At 44.7% G+C, this 16,873-nt stretch overlaps 1 long non-coding RNA gene and 1 pseudogene across 1 annotated transcript; both read right to left on the bottom strand.

Moving 5' to 3' along the window:
* Positions 1-979: 979 nt before the first annotated feature.
* LOC121652946 lies at positions 980-5,529 on the bottom strand (annotated as a pseudogene).
* Positions 5,530-8,119: 2,590 nt separating this feature from the next.
* Positions 8,120-16,723, bottom strand: LOC121652951. Its single transcript, XR_006012712.1, has 5 exons — positions 16,196-16,723; positions 9,850-9,955; positions 8,933-9,085; positions 8,696-8,838; positions 8,120-8,485 (listed from the first exon to the last, which is right to left on the bottom strand). It is a non-coding gene; the product is annotated as an uncharacterized LOC121652951 (long non-coding RNA).
* Positions 16,724-16,873: the final 150 nt, after the last annotated feature.

Genomic DNA, 16,873 nt, shown 5'->3' with positions numbered 1-16,873 from the left:
TCCCAACCTGTGCACAACATCATCGACAGCTTCCAATTTTCTGCTCATATCAGGCACCATCTGCCCCAAGATCTGGATAACTCTGTCTTCATCCTTTCTTTCTTCTACGCCTTTAATGCGGAGGCTCCACCTCATTCTGTATCTCTCCTGTGCACGAAGCCTCATCTTGAGCTCAATGTTCTCTTTATTCGTTAGTTTGGTTTCTCCATTGCTTCGTAAATTCCTGCCTTACCCAAGCTAGTAAGCATAGGGCTACTTTGATTAGCTTGTTGTTTTAGCTCAGCTAGCTTAGCATCCACCATCTCTAACTTTTCATCAGTCTTATTCTGATGACAGTTCACTTTCCTCCAAGTTTTGCAATTGCTTCCATGACATCCTTTAGAAATAATTCACCCTTCTCCTGGTTTTCTGTCGATTTAGATTTCTTCTCCAGAGGGGTTTTCACTGGAGCTGACAGGCTTGAGGGATCCCCACTATCTCTTTTAGTGGGCACAGCTGCATAGCGTAATCATGTTCTGCAACTAGGTCGCTCCCTCTTCTTTCAACTCCAGCTGGTGATTTTTCATCTTTAGAGTCAAAAACCAGTTTCGCTTGTTTAATAATATTTGAATGAGCCATTCCAGCCTGAATATTTGGGACAGTTTTTAAGGAGCTCTGAACAGTGCTCTGCCATCCTGCCTCCCACCGTCTCTTACTTCTTTAATTCTTTACTTATTTACCAGCATTGTTTATTTTATAGTGACTATAGAGAATCTATAAACTGGAATTTTCTACCATTACAATCCTCATATTTTCCACTTGTCTAAAAAATAAGTTCTAAGCTTGTTATTGAAGACTTGTTTCTATGATGAAATGATTAGATTTCATTCCTGAATCACATAGTTCTCTGTTCTTACCTGAACCACCACATCATGACTACCTGAACGTCACGTTTGAACTTCATCACATGATGACCTACAGATGTAACAGAACACCAATAAAACCCAGACGTTCATTTTATTTCTGAACATGTTAAAGAAACCAAAGCAAGCTGATTCAGAAACACCGGCTCATGTCAGTGTCAAAGCCGGACCAGATCGGTCACAGCTGGACCAGATCGGTCACAGCTGGACCGGATCGGTCAAAGCCGGACCGGATCGGTCACAGCCGGACCGGATCGGTCAAAGCCGGACCGGATCGGTCAAAGCCGGACCGGATCGGTCACAACTGGACCGGATCGGTGCGGACAGATGTTTTGCTGGGTGACAAAAAAAAATTCATTTTAATTCATTGCTGTGGTGCAACCAGACTGACCTGCGTTGCTATGAATGAGTGAAGCAGATGACAGAACCTGAGTGCATCTAACAAGTTTACATAAACTCTTGTTTTATTTCTATTCATTAAGCGAAGCTGCGAAGAAATTTTGCTCGTTCTGCATTTGCTGGCGGAAGATTTGGTTGGCCCGTTCAATCTGCTTAGGGGTCTTCAGATTATTATCAAGCAGCTTCTTGTAGTGGTCTTCAGGGTTCCCGTGCATGTTGTTCTTCTTCCAGACGAAGTAGGCGTTACCGTAGCCTATGTTGAACTCATTGGCGAGCCACAGCCACAGCCTCGTACAGGGAAGCAGACTCACGGCGAAGAAGATGGCTCTTCCTTCTCCATGATGTCTTTGTAATCGGAGAGGTACTTCTGCATGGCAGGGATCGGTTTGATGTTTGAGACACCCTGCGGAGGTAACAGGTGGACACGTCACATTTTACTGATGCAAATTACATCCAATTTTTAAGATTAAAATATTATTTTCCTCGTCAGTTTCTAAGAGTAAATGAAATGTTGATGATAAACAGCTGATTAAAACACATGCAGCTGTCTCTCACATTCAGGTTGAACTCCTTCAGCACGTATTCAGCAAACTTCTTGTAGCTTTCATATCGATCTTTCATGAACTCGCTGATGTCCTCAGGGCTCTTCACTTTGTCCGACATCTTCTTCAGCATGTGTGTAACCTTCTGCAGATAATTGATGTCCTGGATCATGAAGGTGACGTAGTCGTCCGCCTGCAGGTCGCCCAGCCCTAGGTGCTGCAGAAACGGCAGTTTCAGGGTCTGCTGGGCGATGTCCAGGTTGTTGGTCCACAGGGTGTCGTAGACGTCCGAAGTCTCTGTGGAGGAAAATATTCAACATGCAGCATTATAGTAGGACACTGGTTTCTAAACAAAATTCCCACATAATACTTATTACTGTGCAGGAAAACTTAGTATCAGCAAATGCATGTTATGGAACAAACAGGTTTTGGAGGAATTTCTCATGTTGTGTATTTTTGTCTCACTGTGCCGTTAAACAAAGATGACATGCGTAGTTCCCCAAGGCTCCATTTTTGGCCTCCTATTTATTTAGGATTTGCAAGCTTCCACTAGCTCGGATGGCGGAAACAAAACAAAACTTCCAGAACGGCACGGTGAACGCTTTATGCTGAATATAGAAGAAGTGGAATGTGCAGAAGAAGCTGACGCTTTAGTAAAAACTATATTAAACTGCTGCTCAAGCCTAGAAATGTACAGCTGAAGACAATAGTAGAACAATTTCAACTTCAAATGGCAGTTTTAAGTAGTTTGAAACTGTTTAATTTTTAGAAATATTATCTGCTGTGTAGAAGAAACAAAAGTTTTTGGCTGAAAATTGCTGCGGACCTGATGTAGAAATCTGATGGAGTTTAGATAATAGAAACTATGGAAGGAGTTCAAGTTTGAGGTTTAGTTTAAATATATTTAAAAGTTTCAAGACTTAATTATCCACATTTAAAAGAAAAGAAGAGTCCTTCACAGGTCTATTTATAACAACCGCAACCCGCCTGAACACGTTAGGAGGATTACCAAACCCGACCCGTTAATGTCTGGTCTAACCCCTTTTAGGGTGATGTCGAAAACTGGAACTTGGGCTCATCTGAACCGCTCTGACAAAAACAAAAACCACTCTCGCCTCCGGGAAAGTACTTTTCCAGAACTTGGAATTTGGTTCCAAATTCTGGATAACAGCCCCCCCCCATAAATTACAAATTCCACACCACTCCCGTCCAAATCGGACGACAAAAGTGCAAGGCCCAATATCAAAATGGCCACCAGATGGCAGACTTCCGGATAGATCAGAATCTGGACTCGTTCCAGATTTCAATCTATACCCATTGTGTTCATAACTCGGGCCCCCGGAGTCCCAGGACTCTGGGGGCGCCAAGATAAAGTCCCCATTGAAAAACCCAGCAATTCCACATTTTCAGCTAAAAACACGGCCCCCTGCTGGCCCGGAGGCTGAACTGCTTCCACATTCTCATCTATTATATGGCCGCACTTATATCAGAATCTGTAATTGTTCCAGATTTCAATCTAAACCAATCGGGTGGTGGTCCTCTGGTTTTCTGGCCGTCTGTGTCATCCTGCTGCTCTCTCCTTCTTAGAGGAAATTTAGAGGAGCGGGGAAGAAAAAAAAAGTGCTCTGCCTGGGATTTGAACACACAACTCCAAAACAACAGGTAGTCATTTATCCCATTGAGCCACCTTGCCCCTGAATAGTTGGCCCCCAAAAAGTAATGATGTCTTATGTATGTCTCGAATATGGTCTCGCAAAGGTATGCGATCTGGCACCTTTCCCCTGGGCCCCGGCAGGGCCTCTGAATCCACCCCTAACGTACAGAGGCCGTTGACTGTCTGAGATGCTGCCAACGGTCCGCCGTCCTGAACTTGAGCCTATTTTTTGGGGTTGGCATCCCGGCCCGAGGGCCCCCGCCTCTCAGGGCCGGCCCTCGGCCCGTCCCAAAGCCACTGGCCCCGTCCCAAAAGTCCCTTCCCTCCTCGAGACACGGCCCCGAAAAGGTGTGCAATCAGGCACATTTGGTGTTCCATTTCTCGGGGGCCTTCGTCCCCCGGGCCCCCGTTCCCAAAGGTCCTCGACACCCTTGAGGACCTACATCCAGCGATTCTCGCTTCTGTGCTGCATCGGCAGGCAGAACTAAAGCAGAACTCTAAATGCCTCTGGTCACACTTCTCACCGTGTGTCCACCGTCCTTCCAGCCTTGTGCAAAAAAAAGTTTGTTATGTAAAATGTTTCTACAGTGACTTTTTTCTGCTTTAAGCAAAATAAGTATAACATCTTTTTACCTCAGAAAAAAAGAAATTCCGCTTTATATCAGACTCCAGCCATCAGAAGCAGACATTTCTCACTACCAGTGATGTGACTGCATTCATGTAAATATTGAGTTCAATAATTTGTAATGAGTTGATGTAAAGCTTTAACCCTTTGACAGCACTAATATTAATATTATTTTTTTTGTTGGAAAAAAAACACCTGTCATATTTAAAGCATTTCCATATTTTATTGACAAACTTTACTTTTCCAACAGTCAGTTTTAGGATTGAACTTATCAGCATCACATATGTGACTTCAATGGCACGGTGAACTATTCAACGCCAACACTGGGACCATACTGGTCAGTGTGCAGCACACGGGGTCGTCGCCTTGGTGGAACTGTGCTTTTTAGAGTTGTGTATTTAGTGCACGCAGCTCCCTCTCACCCTGGACCCCAACCCCCCGCTTTCCCCCACATCCAAAGCACCAAGTTGACAACGTTCACCAGTGAAAGCAGGTGTTTTAACTTCAGCACACACCAGTCCAGCTCTGTCTCTAATATCTAACCCGCGGTTTGCCACCACCAGATCACCAGGTAACAGTTTGCTAAACACACCACGGGCACGCGCTCCCCACCCTGTAGAAATGAAGGATATTGCTCCTTCTGGTGTAATTATTTTTTATTATTTTTTAGTTATTTTTAAAATATTTTTACTTTAAATAAAGCGTTTCTTTTTTTTCTTTCTTAAACCTGTAGCCCTTTGAGATCTTGTGATATGAAGGGCAGTTTAAATCCAACGTATTATTATTATTATCATTATTTGAATTAGAAATATAGCTGAATGTGGACTGTGCTGTCTTGGGCTCCTTTGAAAAAGAGAACTTGTAATCCCAATGGAACTTGGTAAAATTAAAAAAAAAAAAATAAAACAAACTGATGAGTTCGTGTGTTAGCAGCTCATAAGAAAAGGGGAATTTCATTAAAAGGAAAATTTATATTATAGTTTATATTTGCATCTCCAAGCTGATGGATACGACTATTTTCCCCTAAACAGCTGCATTTCATCTGCGCGAAATAAAACACGGACTGATCCGACAGGATCCAGGAAGTTGTGAGTGTCTGGTCCTTTGCCAGTGTTAGAGTCTCTTCTAACGGCAGATCTCCGAGCTCACGGCCTTCATTCATTTCAGATTTCCAGCTCAGAAGTAAAACAGTAAAATAGAATAAAAGATGTCACCTGATGCCATGTTGGGCGGTTAGCGGCGTCTTCGTGTGGTCGGATGGAGCAGAGATGTCTGTCACACAAGAGGAAGTTTATTTTAAATAGATGAAGTCAGGGTGGAGTCCAGCAGATTTTATAACTGTAATTCCTGGTAGTCAGGTTGATGTTGTCAGTTCGGTTTCTTCTTTCAATTCCCCCATTGTGTCTTTCCCTGTGTGTGTGTGTGTGTGTGTGTGTGTGTGTGTGTGTGTGTGTGTCTGTGTGTGTGTGTGTCTGTGTGTGTGTGTGTGTGTGTGGGTGTGTGTGTCTGTGTGTGTGTGTGTGTGTGTGTGTCTGTGTGTGTGTGTGTGTGTGTGGGTGTGTCTGTGTGTGTGTGTGTGTCTGTGTGTGTGTGTGTGGGTGTGTCTGTGTGTGTGTGTGTGTCTGTGTGTGTGTGTGTGTGTGTAGGTGTGTGTGTGTGTGTGTGTGTGTGCGCTCTGGCAGGTTCATAAGTTCATCTTCTTCCTCATTCAGTGTCAGATTGTTGAGAGTGGTAGATCTGGTCTTTCTAGCAGAAAGACTTCTGCCTAACAGACGCTTCTCCTACTTCATGCCTACGTCCCTGTGCTTCCAGAGGAAGCATCCGTTAAGTCAACTAGGTTAACCGAGAAAACAGCAGCGATGTGGGACACTTGTTGTGTATCAGACTGATCTCACTGTGGAGGTGACAAGGCAGGTTTCCCATAAACAAACACCAGCAAGCGGCCGAACAAACTGGAAGGCAACGTTCTCATGAAGTGATCAAAGTTTTATTTGCCTGCACTTTTAAAAGAAACCTCCAAATTCAATAAAAATACCTCCAACATGGGTTTTTATCCCTGTTTGTCCAGGTTTTGTAAAGAGCAGGAAAAATCCAAACATTTAAGCATCCATTCCATCCACCCGGGACCGGACCGCAGCATCCTGAGCAGCCTCTGTCTGTCCTGGGTCTTCTCCTGAACCTCCTGGTGAAACGTGTTAGAAACACCTCCCCAAGGAGGCGTCCAGGAGGCATCCTGACCAGATCCATCTCCTCTGACTCCTCTGGATGTAGAGGAGCAGCGCCTCTACTCTACTCCTGGAAGGCTCCTCATCACTTTCATGTTTTTGATGCTGCTCCTCTGCTGTATATCATGTATATTCATATGTAGGTCAGTAGTCGAGGCGGGTCGCAGCCGATTGTGAAGCGGCTGGGATGAGAATCAGCACCTCCAAGTCCGAGACCATGGTCCTCAGCCGGAAAAGGGTGGAGTGCTCTCTCCGGGTCGGCAATGAGGTCCTGCCCCAAGTGGAGGAGTTTACATATCTCAGGGTCTTGTTCAGGAGTGAGGGAAGGATGGAGCGGGAGATCGACAGGCGGATCGGTGTGGCGTCTGCAGTGATGCGGACTCTGCATCGGTCTGTCGTGGTGAAGAAGGAGCTGAGCCAAAAGACAAAGCTCTCGATTTACCGGTCGATCTACGTTCCTACCCTCACCTATGGTCACGAGCTGTGGGTAGTGACCGAAAGAACAAGATCGCGAATACAAGCGGCCGAAATGAGTTTTCTCTGCAGGGTGGCCGGGCTCTCCCTTAGAGATAGGTTGAGAAGCTCGGTGATCCGGGAGGGGCTCAGAGTAGAGTCGCTGCTCCTCCACATCGAGAGGAGCCAGATGAGGTGGCTGGGGCATCTGGTTAGGATGCCTCCTGGACGCCTCCCTGGTGAGGTGTTCTGGGAACATCCCACCGGAAAGAGGCCCCGGGGAAGACCCAGGACACGCTGGATGGACTACATCTCTTGGCTGGCCTGGGAACGCCTCGGGATCCCTCCGGATGAGCTGGTGAATGTGGCCGGGGAGAGGGAAGTCAGGGTTTCCCTGCTTAGACAGCTGCCCCCGCGACCCGACTCCGGATAAGAGATAGAAAATGGACGGACGGATGGATGGACGGATGAAACCCAACCTGACTGGTTACACTAAAAACCAAACTAGGACAGGAAGCAGCACCATTAACCACTAATCTAAGAAAGAAAACCACTGGGACCTGGTTGCAAGTCTAAACCAGGCCCAGTCTACAGACAACCCACAAAGATCTTTCAAAGACTGAGCAGAAAACCTGAGAGCAGAGAAGTCCTTTTGGTACAGGGTCTGCATAGACCAGAATCTGATCTGAGGTGGACCGGACCAGGAACATGTTAGTAAAATAACAGCACACATGCAAGATGTTTACGTTTAATGAACTAACGTATGCACCACATCACTTTTTATTTAAGATAACCGATGGCTGAAAACACGCACATCTGCACATCTGCACAGTAATAAAGACACGAATATACTTTACTGTCATTGCACAGAATGTTATGAGGTTGGTTCAGAATCCCCTCCCCCACAATGCAATCAGCTGATCAATAAATAAATACATTTACATCATGCCAAAAACACTAAAAACAGCCTCTCTCCCACCCATCATTCCCTTTATTGTTTATTTATTGCTGTAGTTGTTTAGCAGCCTGATGACCCAGCAGGGGCAAAAAGTGTAGCTTCAGCCAGAGAGCAGCAGGTTAAACGTCCTACAGCCCGGCCCTTCGGCTTCTCTAACGCCCATTCCCAAAGGGCATGCACGTTAGAGAAGCCTCTGTAAAGGAGGCAATTAGTCACAGGAACCTGAAAGGGAACTAATGTTGCTTCGCCTTTTCCTGTATGAATCAGTGTGTATAAAGTAATGAGAGCGAGGTAGAGGTTTACTTCACTAGTACATCATATTTAGTTGTTTTCTTGAGGGACTGTCAGCACTACTGCATCATAACATTTGTAGATACTCACTCCGTGTGAAACTGTATTGTGATCATCAAGAGTGATTTCTAGCCGGTGAAATGTGCATCCATGTTATCCATGCTCACACTTCTCACATGGCAAGCTTCTTCTTTTTTTTGTACTGATTTCAAAACATAGTTCTCACAAATTTCCGGCTACAGTTGAGCTCATAATGAAAGAGAAATTATTGGCCTGTTTTATTAGAAAGACATGTTCATTTTCTTAGAAATGACTACAAGAACATACACATACACACAAACCTGCGCAGCATGTGGATAAAAACACCCGATGCTTGGATGGTGGCAGGTCCTTGTTTGTGTGTTTGACCGGCGTTTCAGCACTTTGTCTGCATTGTCTGAACACACACAGCATTGTCTGAACACACACAGCATTGTCTGAACACACACAGCATTGTCTGAACACACACAGCATTGTCTGAACACACACAGCATTGTCTGAACACACACAGCATTGTCTGAACACACACAGCATTGCCAGGCCGTCTCCTTTCTGCATCTTCTACATGTGTACATGTAGCGTGATTGTTCCTGCAACCACAGCTCACCTGACACGTTACCCTTTTCCCTTGCAGGTGTGGGAGGTTGCTGCAGAAGAAGTTTGTCCTTATTTGCCTTCTTGGCTCCCACATGCGACTGAGCAAGTTCACTTGCAAACTCCACCAGGAAGTCCAGCCGTCTCTCCTGCACCCTGATAAAGCACATTCAGTGCTGCCATGTCAATCATGATGTCAAACACAGCGACTGGCCATCGCCGTGTTCCTGAGCGCACAGTGTACACTCACCCTCTGGTCCATCACATCCACACCGCACTTCATGCTGGTGACTGTGTTTGGCTTCTTTTCTGGGTATCCCCGGTCTCAACCACACTGAGCAAGCTGCTGAGGATGCAGACGGTCCGGGTGCATGAACCATCAGTGGCCAGAGGCTGAAAACACCTGATGAATAAATGAGATTAAACTTTATTATTGAAGCATTTTTACACACACCGTGACGACACTCGATCCCTTGTTGTGTTGGAATCCCCTGATTCCCTCGGGTCCGTTAATGGAGAAAAACCACTTGAGATCAATTCCATTTTCAATCATTTAATTTAGAAGCAAAAGTTACATGAGCAATTCCCCGCAGATTTATCTGCAGACTAACTAGAAGCAGAAACAAGCGCTACGAGATCCAAGCAGAGTCTGAACACTGTGCCATCTTATTTTATATGTCACTCTCTGCCCTAGAAAAACAGGCTTAGAGCCTGTATATGTGTGTGTGTGCTGTTCTATTCAAATATTAAACAAACCATCTGTGTTAAACGTCATTCCCTGCGTCTGTATCTGTGTGTGTGTGTGTGTGTGGGGGGGGGTTTGCTGTCTGTCCTGTTGTGCTGCTTCAAGGCTGAGAGATAAGTTTTCTCGTCTGCAGCTGTCAACCCTCACTGCTCCACTCATAAATTATTTATGATTTACATAAGAATATTCTTGCAAATAAGGAAAGAAAATCCTGGTGTAAGAAGACAGCGTACAGCGGTAAGGGCAACCAGCTACACCATCGAGGAGCTAATGTTAGGTTCTTAAAGATCCCACGGGCCAGAGTCATGTCATCATATAAAAATGTATGATTTAATTTAAACAAACCAAATAACAAAATAATAAAAATAAAGCACAAACAAATCCAAACCAATGTTAGCAATGCGACAAGGAAGGGAAGTCACCTTCAGGGGCAGGCCCCGAGTTATCACTCACACTCACGTACACAGCAAACAAGGGAAGTCACGGACCACCACCAAGGATTGGACGGTCGGCCTGAGCCCACAGCACCTGACAAAAGAAGGGGAACACGGTTTAAATCACAACGGCCACAGTGCAACACATCCAGGAACAAAATAAGCAAAAAAATTAAGGAACATGCACAAAAAATAAAAAGCCAAAATAATCATGCAATGGAAAAAAACAACCAAATTAATACAAATAAGAAATTTAATTAAAACAACACAAGCCTGCTTGGCCAGTCAGTCCATGCTCCAGCAGTCAAGCCGTGTCGATGAGGTCCAGGTAGCAGTTTGTCAGGCCCACGGAGCCAAACCACAGCAGAACGGATGAAACATAAAGAACGTCGAGCCAAAACAGCAGCGATCCTCCAAGGAGTGATGGCGTCGACAGCCCAAGACCTGCGCCTCTAACAGAGGCAGCAGAGATTAGTTAGAAAAGATATCCAACCGTGGAGCGTGAAACAAATGAATACATACAGCTTTGTTGCCATGCACACAGCCCTGGAAAGCGAACAGGCGAACACCTCAAACACCGCCGCTCAGCTGTGCCGTGAGGAGGGATGTTCACGGTTCGAGCATGTGACACGGAAGTGTTGCGAGCATTGTTTCTGAGCATTGATTCAGCGTGCCGAGAGTCCCGTGATAGGCCAACCGAGCCCTCGCTATGTCATCAGTGCGTATCGAGCAGCATGCGGGATCTTCGAAGGTCCAACATGGCGCTGTAAACAGTCACGTTTCTGAGAGCAGCTCTTAAACTGAACTCTTATATTCACAGCTGACTTGTGAACGCCTTTAAATACACTCTTCCAAGTGTGGTTACACTTTCTCCCAGTCTAAACTAACTCAAAGAACGTTCCTTAAAGGAATATGTACAGCTCAAGCTCAAAAAGGAAAATCGCTGGGAAGTCGGTTGAAGCGGGACTCGGTGCTAGCAACGTTAACGCCCTCATTGACAGTTGCCACGACTACACTGCTCACATGGAGACACCAAGATTTCCCCTCCCTGCCCGCAAGCCCAGAGAAACCCCGTCTAAGAAAGGTAAAAATGAGGCAGCCAGCACAGAAACCGAAGTCAGACGAGCTAAAATCCCTGATGAAGATAACACGACGCATCTCTGAAAGGACGTGTGGAAACTCTCTGCAACCACATGAGTGAGGTGAAGGAAAGTCTCTCAGCTCGAACTCTGGATGTGGAAAAGAAACATAAGTTTGTTAGAGTCACGCGTCACTGACATGGAAAGATAGTCCCGACGATGAACCTGAAGCTGCACGGCTTACCAGAGCGCGCAGAAGAGCAGGATATACGTAAGGAAGTGATTCGAATCTGCCAAACGCTGTTACCTTCGGATAAAGGAAAACTCCCGGATCTTGTTGACACCATGAAAAGACCCAATGGCACCAGAAGCATCATCATACAGTTTTCCTCCCGCGTGTGCAGACCAGCAATCTGGGCCGCAGCCAAAAACTCTTCCTACCTGAAGACAACAGCGTCCGTTTCACAGGGTCTCTGCAAAGCTGACAGAGGAACCAGGATGAAGCTTTGGCCTCTGGTGGATGAAGCTGGTAAAGCAGCTTATTTAGTGGGCGGTCGCGCCTTCATTGAAAAAAGGAAATTCCTCTTGACTGAGGTAAATTATATTATTTGCTTCTCACTATTATGTCCACTGTTATAGGAATTAATATACAACTTGTTAAGAGTTAACTTGGTTTAATATGAGCCACCTGCGACTGCTTTTCATCTCTTTGCTGCTCTTATATCATTGTGCAGTTCTTATAGTCGAAGCTGTTCAGCTGACTCAGTCTATTTTTCTTTGTTATGTCTTTGTTATCTCGCTCAACGCCAGGTCTTTAACAGATCATTTAAAACATAAGGCTTTGTTTTTATTCACCAAGCAATGCAAAACTGACCTGTGTTTTTTCAGGGAACCCACACGATGACCAATGACGTTCATTTCTTGAGGTCTCAGTGGGGACGTGAGGAGTATTTTTCACAGCGTCCAGCTGGGGTTTGCACTTTCAAAACACCTTTCAGCTACTGTACTTCATACAGAACGCCACAGGAACGGTCACTATAGTTTTCAAGTTTTGATGTTCATAATATCAATTTCATAATTGTTAACGTTTACGGCTACAACACGACACATGATAACAACAGTTTACTCAGTGAGGTAGAAAACCGCCCAGATTCCCTCAAGCTTACTGGTTATCCAGGCGATTTTACTCTAGACAACACGATAGATGGCAGCAACGACGCAAACTGATGCCACTGCACAATTAAAATTATTAATGCAAACATTCGACCTGATTCATATTTGGAGAGAAAAGTACCTTCTTAATAAGCTTCACTTGGAGCAACAAAGCAAAGTCTAGACAATTATAGAACTGATTTCTGGCTCATTTCAAACTATTTAAAATGACTGGAATCATTCCCACACCTAAGTAATTAAACTGAACATCTTGTGATACCGTCCTCTAGCTGTTTACATACTTCGTACGGGAAACTTAAAAGCTCGTCATGATATCGTCAGACTCAAAACCAAAGAACTACGACAAACTTTCTGGAACAGGGCTAAACCTGAGGAAGATTACGGCAGAAAATGGGAACTTTTTAAATTTGAAATAAGTAAATTTCTAAGGAAATACTGCAGCGATGTAGCTGAACAAAATCGATCAGCGGAAGGAAATGTGGTAGCCAGGATTCCTGCTGTGTCCTCCATCCCTCCTAACGCACCGACGCCAAGAGAGAAGGAAGAGCTGCTCGAGCTCCAGACCAAGTTAGACAAACTCCATCAATTAAAAGCTAAAGGGGCTTATATCAGATCCAGAAGGCAATGGTTAGAGGAAGGCGAGCAAAACTCTGCATACTTCTTCAGGCTAGAAAAATCTCAATCTGAGAATAACACAATTCACCGACTCCAAACAGATAATGGCGTCAGCAGCGATGCAGCCTGTATAGCTAACTTTTGCTCTAACTTCCATAACCCCTTATCAAGCGGGGTTATTTGGTAAAAACGTCTGTAATATCCTCCTGACTACCAGTAGTATAAATTTGTCCTCTGTGGAGGACATTTGTAAAGCTGAATATCTCCATCCCCCTGCACGCTATTAAACCCACTCATTTTGTTCTCTAAAAAGACATCCAGGGCTTTTGAATGGTACCACATTTATAGGGGTGGGGCTTTGGGAACATCCTGTTTTTCTTCAAGGAAAATGGCGTCATTACCACAATCACATTTCATAAGAAGAGGAAAAGTAAGTGCATAACTTCTTTTTGTGCAAATGTAGTCCTGAAGTAGTATTGTAATATTTCTTTATGATATCTCTTGAGAACACATTAAACCATTTTCTAAATGAATATAACAACATTTTACCACAACATAAGTTTGAGAATTGTCTTCTGTAGTGGACATTTGTAGCTATTTCCTGAATTTTGTTCTGTGTTTTTCAATGTGGAAGAACGAGTGTCAGAGTTTTCTCATTACCCTTCAAACAGTCGGGGAAATTAAAAAAAATATTCATTAAACAATTTTTTTTTTTCTGGTAGTCAGGAGGATATGACCTCCAAATTACAATTACTGCTGTTACTGAACCCTCTGGATTGTAAGTACAGGCTTGGGCTCTTTGTAAAGGTAACACTCTCTAGTTTCACCCACAGCAACCAGAATCACTGTAAGTATTACTGATAAAAAGTTATACACTTCAGAACACACAGAAAAAATATTTTTTTTGTCTTCGCCTAACCTGTACGAACAGAATGAGACCAACCTTGATGGGAATATTGATGTTTGACCTACAGAGAGCCCTCAAAGGTAAGAAAAGTCAACATTTAAACTTTCTGCTTTTCTGTAAAAAGGCTTTAGTGTTAGCGCTGTGGTTGCTGCGTGTCAAAAGGGTTTATAGCATCGGAAAGACGAGACTGAGCTTTCATTTGATGTGTATATCGTGGGCATTCGTGACGGAGGGGCTTGCACACATGGCTGCAATGTTGTTGATTAGTAGTCGTGTACTGGGGCCGGTACGTCTGCATCGTAAGGGGTTAAGAAACTATAGTTCTAAATACTGTGGAAACAGAGCTGCTGCCTTTTTAGACTCTATAAAAGATATTAAGCAAATTAGCCCTGAATTCTGTGATAGACCAATCTCTTTAAAAGAAGTTCTAGACTCAACTGAAGGCTTAAAACTAACAAACACCTGGAACTGATGGTCTGCTGTCAGAGTTCTACAAAACATTCTCCAAAGACTCGGCTCGCTTCCTACCGCCGGTTCATAATCAACGTATTGTAAAGGCATCCTCCCACCCACGATGACACGAGGGCTGATAACACTCCTCCCCAAACCAAAGAAGATTACTAAATACTGGCCTCTATATTCGCGACGCCTCTGGCGTTTCTTCCTTCTGACTCTGTGATGACAGCGTCTCCACCTGCTGCCACTATTCTGTCTTTCTGACACCAGTAACGTCCACGCCGTGTCCACCAGTTACACATTTTACCTTTTCCAACGTGCTCCATCAGGATCTCTGTCTCACACCCTGAAATATTCCACTTCTTCCCTCTTTTTCCCTCCCGAGTCGTCATAGAAATGAACATGTAATAATTCAGATTATTTTATTATATTAGTAATATGTATATTATCTTAACACACTATAATAGATTATTTTCATTATTCAATTCAATGTCTGTAACATCTTGGACATAAAAGTGACATTTATTTGCAAAACAAAGTAGGTAGAAGATTTACACATTTACATGTTGAACCCCACCGTGCACAGAGAACCAGACTATAGAGGACATGTCCACCTGGAGGACAGACATAAAAACAGAGATGTGAGAGAAACGGTGGAACTGGATTTAACACTGAAAAACCTCCGAGATTTACAATTACATTACCCAACTTAAAGGTTTTCATTCATTTTCCGGACCGCTTAGTCCATTAAGGGTCGCGGGTAAGCTGGAGTCTATCCCAGCGTTAACAGGTGAGAGGTCACCAGGACAGGTCACCAGTCCGTCGCAGGGCCGACACATCGGGGACAAACAACCATTCACACTCACTCCTAGGGAGAATTTAGAGCCGTCACTTAACCTAACATCATGTCTTTGGATGGTGGGAGGAAGCCAGAGAACCCGGAGAGAACCCACGCATACACGGTGAGAACCACAGAAAGGCCACCCTCAAGCGAACCTCCCTCCAGCCGAGAGTCGAACCGGCGTCCTTCTTGCTGTGAGGCTGCGGTGCTAACCACCACACCACCGTGCAGCCCCACAAATGAACTTAAAGGTGTCATCACCTGGAGCCTCATTTATCAAACTACAGGCAGCGTCTGCAGGGAAAACAGGAAATGCTGCACTTCTACTTTCAGATTTATCAAAGCGTGCACACGCACGTCCCACGACCGTTTCATTTATAACCCAGATTCAACTCTAAAGCAGCCGCACGCCAGGGAACGCCTGGCCCCGCCCACATGGTGGCTTTAAATGGTCAGGTGGATGCCTGTAATACACACCTATCCATCCATCATCCATCCATCCAACATACATCTATCCATCATCCATCCATCCACCCATCATCCATACATCCATCCACCATCCACCCATCATCCATCCATCCAACATCCATCCATCATCCATCCATCCATCCACCCATCATCCATACATCCATCCACCCATCATCCATCCATCAATCCACCATCCACCCATCATCCATCCATCCAACATCCATCCATCATCCATCCATCCAACATCCATCTATCCATCCATCCATCCACCCATCATCCATACATCCATCCACCCATCATCCATCCATCAATCCACCCATCCACCCATCATCCATCTATCCATCCACCCATCCATCCATCCAACATCCATCTATCCATCATCCATCCATCCATCCATCATCCATCCAACATCCATCCATCCATCCATCCACCATCCACCCATCATCATCCATCCATCATCCATCCATCCAACATCCATCTATCCATCATCCATCCACCCATCATCCATACATCCATCCATCCATCGTCCATCCATCAGTCCTCCATCCGTCCGTCCAAATGAGACCCATGATGGACTTTCCCAAATCTCTGACTCTGTTCCTCTGAAGGTGTTTCAGTGTAGATTTTGGTCGTTGTGGAAACCAGGGAGAATATTTTACCAGCCAGAAGATTCAAGTTTGCCTCATTTTTGTTATAAAAGAGAAATCTTGTATTTTACCCTCAGAGCTGATCTCAGCTGATTCTGACCTGAATAAACAGCACCCTCTAGTGGCAGAAAGTGAACATTAAACCTACCGGAGAGCCTTTCAGGGTTCCTGCCAGGGCTGGATGTCGTTAGACTTTAGAGGAAGTCCACAGGTTCCTTCTAGCTGCTGTGGGTGCTTCCACACAGAGGAGTGTTTCCTGGTAGTGAGGGATTATGAAATGAAAGGAAAAATATGCCATCAGTGCCAGAAGGAAATGGCTTTGTAGCAGGTATGACCTCCTGTATCCGACTGAACCCTCCTCACTGGGTTGTGTAGAGGACGTGCCCCAGAACAGAACCAGAACCTCTGGATCCCGATAGAACCAGAAGTCTTTGGTTCTGTAGGAGGACGCTGCAGAGCCGAGAGACCTCTCCACCACAGGCTGATAGAAGATCTGACACATCTTGGTTCGGAGACTGAAGGATCTCAGGAGTCTGTTCTGGTCTTTCTTCTAGAAGCTTCTGAGGGATTTTCAGTCCAGTCTGTTGTCCAGCTGAACTCCGTGGTGCTGGTATTCCTCCACCTCTTCTCCCAGGATGTAAACAGGGTTGTTTACTCCTGTTCCTCCAGAAGTCAACCATCATCTCTTTATCTGTTATAGATGAGGCGACTGTATTAAAAGCACTTGTTAAAACTTATTAAAATAATTTTATTTCAGTTCCGGTGTGTCTGTTTTGCCGTTTGTCACTTTTTATGCAGTTTTAGTCAAATTTTATTGTAAAGAATT

Source organism: Melanotaenia boesemani, chromosome 14, assembly GCF_017639745.1.
Source record: "Melanotaenia boesemani isolate fMelBoe1 chromosome 14, fMelBoe1.pri, whole genome shotgun sequence".
Classification (NCBI taxonomy): domain Eukaryota; kingdom Metazoa; phylum Chordata; class Actinopteri; order Atheriniformes; family Melanotaeniidae; genus Melanotaenia; species Melanotaenia boesemani.
Note: the sequence above shows the minus strand (reverse complement) of the source record. Positions and strands in the feature narration are given on the sequence as shown.